This window comes from Gossypium hirsutum, chromosome D07 (assembly GCF_007990345.1).
Source record: "Gossypium hirsutum isolate 1008001.06 chromosome D07, Gossypium_hirsutum_v2.1, whole genome shotgun sequence".
In the NCBI taxonomy this organism is placed as follows: domain Eukaryota; kingdom Viridiplantae; phylum Streptophyta; class Magnoliopsida; order Malvales; family Malvaceae; genus Gossypium; species Gossypium hirsutum.
This window is the reverse complement of record NC_053443.1, coordinates 25,906,354-25,913,722: the sequence shown is the minus strand read 5'-3', so window position 1 is coordinate 25,913,722 and position 7,369 is coordinate 25,906,354.

The window sequence follows — 7,369 nt, the reverse complement described above, 5'->3', positions numbered from 1 at the left end:
TGTGAACATCAAGAGACAGGATGGGCTCATCATGTAACAATTTTCATATACATATGCTTTCCACATCATATATCCATATAACATGTACATTTCCATAATAATTCATCTCAAGTTCAGATTATTCCATGTTGGAACTTTGCCCGTTGAATTTATTTGAAATATTGATAGATACACAGGTAGTACGCTTGAAGTGTACAAACTGTAATCCGTCAAATCACATTCAAGAGTGCTCATTAGAGCACATACTCAGGAAGCCCTCTCTCGAGCTATATAACTGGAAGCTCATGTGAGTCATGTAACGGGAAGCTTATCCGAGCTGTATAATAGGAAGCTCATAAGAGCAATAATTAGAAAGCTCATGCGAGCCAATAACGGGTAGCTCTGAAGAGCCATTAACGAGAAGCTCCGGATAGCCATATATCAAGAAGCTCAAGCGAGCCATATCGGGAAGCTCCAGAGAGCCATTAATCAGGAAGCTCACAAAGAGCCCTATAACGGGACGCTCATAAGAGCTGCGGTGTGCCCACAACACATGTAGAATTAAAACCGATCGGGATGCTCCGAAGAGCTATTAACGGGAAGCTCGCAAGAACCATATAATGGGAAGCTCGAGAGGGCTAATAGCAGGACACTCTTTCGAGCTATGGTGTGTCCGCAACATATGCAGCACCACAACCAATTCGAGAACCCTATATCCATCGAATTTAATTTATTCAATCGGGACTTAATACTTATCGAGCATTATCGGATATGTGACCGATTTCCATACATGTAAATTATACAATACACATACATAACATTCAACTTTTGCATTTTATGCAATTTGGTCCTTTTATCAATTAATCATGTAATTGGTAAAATTTTCTTAACAAATTTTTTTATACGATATTCCTATTGTACGATAGACCATAAAATAATTTTAAAAAAATTCTTACAGACTCAGATGTGTGGTCCTGAAACCACTGTTTCGATTTCACTAAAAGCGGGCTGTTACATCTATGTTGACTACATTAGTTGAGAGAATTTGCTATGCTCAACATATGAAGACATAATTAAACTTAGGGATTGCAACTTAGTCTTAAATAAGGAAATAAAAGTTAATTGGTATGAATTTAGTATATATTTATTAAGAGAAAGTATTTAGTCTAAATTCTTGCTATCATGATAATAATTGAGAATAATTTAACAATATGTATACTTAAGTTGCATAATTTCAGAAGTTTTTTTCTTGAACATAATTGCACTAAACTCATAATTGTGGGGAAAAAAGGTGATTTTCTTAAACTTCTTTTGCAATGTGAGCATTACTTGAGACAAACAATGAATTAAGTTTGGGGGTGTGGAAAGACTAAAATATATAGACTTTTTCAGCACATTTTGAACATTAATTCATGCAAATTCTAAGTAATTTTTATCATATTTTATGCTCTTATAATAAAATAATTAAATTGAACTTAATTTAGGATACATTTTAAATTTTAGTTATTTTTATAATAAATTTACATAATTCGACCAATTTTGGACAGCTTTAAACAATGAAAGAAAAATCAGCTTGGTAGTCATCTTAGAAGAATTAATTGATGGGGCATCTTTGGAGAATTAACTGATGATTTAATAGCCATGGAAGATCAAAATTATGTTCTCCGGCTTTCTAAAAATTGTTTGGTCCTCTTAATTTTTGTTCCATAACATTGGACAGCTTGATGCGAAAGAAAATAGCCCAAATTGACCAATTAAAGAAGAAAGATGGACAAGTCCAGGGAATAGCCCAAATCAGCTCCCAGAAGCTGATAAAAATAATTGCAAAGCATCCCATTAAAGTTCTTTCAATGTCGTTCCAACCCCTCCCCTTTTTATGCATTCTATTTCTAGCCACAAGCCAAAAATAGCAAAGCTATCCCAACCTCCCTCCGACTTAGCATGGTTGGCCACTTGAGGGAGTGAATTAAGGCATCTAATTGCTATTTTTATCCCTAACCTATTAGTATAATTGGAGCCCTCAAGTGCCTCTCATAATCACTCATTAACTCATCAAACATTCATCACATCCGCTCTTCTTTCCACTAGCTCTTTCTTTTCCTTCTCATTCCCTCTTTCCATCTGTAATGCCTAAATTTATCCCGACCCTTAATAAATAAAATAAATAATAAAGTCCCAGTTTGTCTTTACAAAACCAAATCCAAAACAAATAATCGGCCCAGAATACATGGCCCAAATTGAAGTAAAACAGAGGCCCAAGTGTAGTGGCCCAAAAACGGTGGCAGAAACCCTAAGGTTTCTAGGGGGAGCCTGCGCCGCAACCAAGATCTTCACGTTTGTGCCGCAGCCCCGACCTTCACCTGCAGCAAGCAACAAATAGCAAATATGGAAAGCAAATCAAAGATTTGTAAATCAAATAAAGAAACATGATTTGTTTCTTCTTTAGATCTATTTCATTCGACTATAAAAAGCCATTGTAACGTTGTAAAAAGGGGGATTCAAAGTCAATAAAAAAGGCACGATTATAGGCACAACGAAACAGAGAATACAATACAGAGCAAGAATCCGTCCAAAGGTTTACAGTTATATTTTTTATTCGCATTATTTTAATCTACTATTGTTTTTATATTTATTTTTTTAATCTGTATATAAATAAAACAAAATAAAAAGAAAGAATCCACCTTTCTTTGGACTCCGAAGCGGCGCTGAAGTGTTTGAAGGAGCCACGCCGAGGATCGGTGGCCAGAAACCGTAGCGTTTCCTTGACAACCTTGCGATTTTCGTCGATATTTTGAAAGCTCCAAACCCATATTTGCGTTTAGAAAGACTGAAGGAACTGAACGGAGAATTTTCCTCTTTTCCAGCCACCGCAGGTGGCGACGTCGACACCGGAGATCAGCGGCCGGTGCGGTGGCCGGTGACCAGATGATGATCGAACGACTGGAAAGGGAGGAGAGCTTTTTTTTGAAGTTTTTGGAAGTTTTTTAAAAAGGGGATGGAAAATGATTTTTTTGAACAAATTTTTGGCTTAAGTAGCCTAGTGAAACGACGTCGTTTCACCAGGCCTCCCCAGATGCCAAAACGACGTTGTTTTGGGGAGGCCGACCTAACTCCGACCCGATCTGGCTTAGGATCAGCGTGTTTTTTTAGCGGAGGGGCAAATTGCAGTTTTAGCCCCTCCGCCTTTTAATATATATCCAATTAAGTTTTTTTATTTTTTAGATTTACCCTTTTATTTATTTCAATTTCAATTTGGTCCAATTTGCAACGGTGCCGTTTTAGAGGAGAAAGGATAATTTCCTTTCCATCCCCTCTGTATTATTGGCGCGTTCGATTTGGTCCTCTAGACTTCAATTATTTGCATATTTGCCCCAGATTCTTGTCTATAGTTCAATTTAGTTTTTTTTATTTTCTTCATTTTTTTAATTAATTGATAATGTAATTTTATATATATATGTAATTATTTTTTATCTATATATGTATATATATTTTGTTTTTTTAATGAATATTTTTATATTTATACGTATATATTTATGTTTTTAAAATGATTAAATATTTACTTATTTTATTATTATTATTATTATTATATATATAAGTATAATTATGTTTTTTTTCTTTATTTTCATAAATGCATTATAGATTTTGCTATATGTAAATTTTATAATTCTTGATTTTATGTGTAAATCCATTTGTTATTTTAAAAAAAGGGGTTCAATATATATATTATGTACCTTTTATTCTTTATTCTTTATTGTTTCTTTCATTTGTTTATTGACTTATGTTTTTTTCATTTATATTTTGTTCATTTATTTGATATTCTTGCACGTCAATGGTTATTTCTTTTATGTATGTTAGTTTCATTTATTTATATGTTTACATTATTTCTATGCCATTGTAATATTTATTATTGCATTGTATATTTAATGTAGCATCACATCATTTTTTTACTCGATTTAAAACTTTTCAAAATTGAGATAATGCTTGTATTTAGGATTTTTCAAGGAAATTGAGCCCTAATGTATTGGGTTCCAATTTTCTTCGTTAAATCTAACAATCGAGCATTTCTCTTTAATCAAAAAAATAAGAACTCATTATTGGGAATTCAACACGTTGTGTCCTAACGTATTGGATATGACGTATTGATTTCTCGAAATGAAGATTTTTTCTAAAAATAATAAAGGAAATATTTCGAGTTTGGGATTTTTGAGGAATTGTGCCCTAACGTATTGGGCCGCGATTTCTTAAATCTTGAATAAATGGATATTCTTTTAAATTTTTATTACACGAGTATTCTGGCCTAATTGATTTTTGAGGAAATTAGAATGTCGTGCCCTAACGCATTGGGTGTGACATTTTCTTTCTCTGAAATGATAAGGGTCTTAATACGTAACGTTTTTAAGTTTTTGCTAAGGATTATATTTTTCAAATTTTCGACATTAAGACATTAATTAATTAACTAGGTACCAATTTTTGGGCGTTATGAGGGTGCTAATCCTTCCTCATACGTAACCAACTCCTGGACCCGTTTTTCTAAAATTCGTAGGCCGAAGTCGTTTTTAGGTGACCCAATCACACCTTAATAAAAGATTGGTGGCGACTCCAAATTTTCATCGACAACTAATTTTTCTTTGTTTTTTTCAAAAGATAAAAAAATAGTTTCGACACCCTCTCTTGGAAAAGAGACTTTTAATATCCTTGGGAGCAGCCTTAGTCAACTTTGTTGGGATTAAATTGCTTAGTTGTGACAGCAATCTAGAAGAATGAAAGGAGCAAACGGTTTATGCCTCAAGAATTTCCAACATCGACTGGAGTTTTCTCTTCCCTTATCAATCTTTTGTTTTGTTCAATTCATAAACATGATTTCAATTAAGCATTTGATTTTCAATAATATCATGATTGCTTAAATTCATTTGTGTTGGAATGATCTAATTTCCTTAGTTTGTTTTATTTAATTTTGTTAAGAGATGTTCTATGATTTTTTATCTTTTTATTCATACAATTAAAATCATGATTAAGTTTCTGTTGCATTAATGAATGTATGAATGAATGAATGAATGAATGAATGAATGAATGAATGAATGAATTAATTAATTTGAACATGGTTTTAATTAATTGACATAATATTTGTATGGTGTAATGTTTAATTATGAAGGGATTAAATCTGTAATAATACCAAAACTATTATTACCTTAGATAACTTTGTAAATTGTTTTACTTCTGAAATGTTAAGTCTTTTAAACATAGAAATATGTGAGAGAGGTTTAATAATTAATTAAGTTAAATATTTTACTAAGTGTGATTAGGGTTAATAAATGATCGATTTAGCCATGAAATTTTCGTAACATCTTTTGATAAATTGAGTAATTCTAACTTAGGAAGGATTGTTGTTCTAACACTTATATGCCATTGTGATAAACTCTTAAGACTTGTCTAATTTTATGTGTTTAATTTTGTACTTAGATAATTTTAATTTACTAAATTAGATAGTTAATTCACTTTATTTAATTACATCGCATTTTCAACTAACATTATTTTACCTTAGACAATTTGTTCAAGTTATAGTTTTTCACAAATATTTGCTTGTTTAGTCTTTGTGGAGATGATAACTTGAAATACTTATCACTTTATTACTTGATACAATTGTGTACACTTGCACATTTTAATCGTTCCAATTTGCGGACTCTTCTATTAAGCTATCCGCCAACCCCAAATGTTTTGGGCGAACTCGTTAGTTCGCAGCTCAATAGATTTATTTTTGTGTTTAATATATTACAATGGCTCGATTAGTAAAGTTGGAGTTTAGTTGAGACCTAGTTAGAACTAAACTAGGGTACTGTAGATGATTAGATTTTTAATTATTTTCTTTTCGAACTTCTAGAGTGATCGTGGGATCCTCTGACTTCCATTAAGTTTTGTTCTTTGATGTCTTTACTATATAAGGATATCTAGCTAGCATGTTTTTACATTTTTACTTCTGCTTCTTCTTCTTCCTTGCATTCTTCACTAAATATTTAGAAAATTCTGAGTTGGAATCATTAACGAGGAGCTTCTAGTTTCTAGTTGACACCATTGTTAGTATCAGTTTACTGGTAATTTCTGGTGAACCCTTAGGTTATTATTGAAGGAATTTATGTATTTACAGTAAAGCATGCATAGGTTTTAGAACTGCTTGTGAGGAAGGAAACTTCCTGATTCTGGGTTACATGCTACCGATTTATGCATGCATGTTAAATTTCAATAGTTTAATGATCTGATAGATATATTTATCTCTCTTTTAGCTTAAGAAGCTAATGAAGGTCTAAACAATAAAGGCAAGTGACCTGCTGAGTAGATTAATGTAGTAGACTTTCTGGTGAGTTCATTCTTACTTACGTGTGTTATAAATCCTCTTCTGGTATTAATTTGTGTAAGGTAAGTGTTCCCTCTCAATAACGTAAGGTGTGGTGTATGGTTTTGTGATGTTAAACCAGTATTGTCAACGTGAGTTGTGTCAGTTCATGTTTCGATGTAAAATAACCTCCTTACTGCACAAACCCAATATTTCTAATTAAGTTTTTTTTTATTTTTTAGATTTACCCTTTTATTTATTTCAATTTCAATTTGGTCCAATTTGCAATGGCGCCGTTTTAGAGGAGAAGGGATAATTTCCTTTCTAGCCCCTCTGTATTCTTAGCACGTTCGATTTGGTCCTCCAAACTTCAATTATTTATGGATTTGCCCCAGATTCTTGTCTATAGTTCAATTTAGTTTTTTTTATTATTTTCTTCATTTTTTAATTAATTGATAATGTAATATATATATATGTAATTATTTTTTATCTATATATGTATATATATTTTGTTTTTTTAATGAATATTTTTCTATATATGTATATATATTATGTTTTTTTTCTTTATTTTCATAAATGCATTATAGATTTTGCTATATGTAAATTTTATAATTCTAGATTTTATGTGTAAATCCACTTGTTTTTTTTTTTAAAAAGAGGGGTTCAATATATACATTATGTACCTATTATTCTTTATTGTTTCTTTCATTTGTTTATTGACTTATGTTTTTTTCATTTATATTTTGTTCATTTATTTGATATTCTTGCACGTCAATGGTTATTTCTTTTATGTATGTTAGTTTCATTTATTTATATGTTTACATTATTTCTATGCCATTGTAATATTTATTATTGAATTGTATATTTAATATAGCATCACATCATTTTTTTACTCGATTTCAAACTTTTTAAAATTGAGATAATGCTTGTATTTAGGATTTTTCAAGGAAATTGAGCCCTAACGTATTGGGTTTCGATTTTCTTCGTTAAATCTAACAATCGAATATTTCTCTTTAATCAAAAAAATAAGAACTCATTATTGGGAATTCAACACGTTGTGTC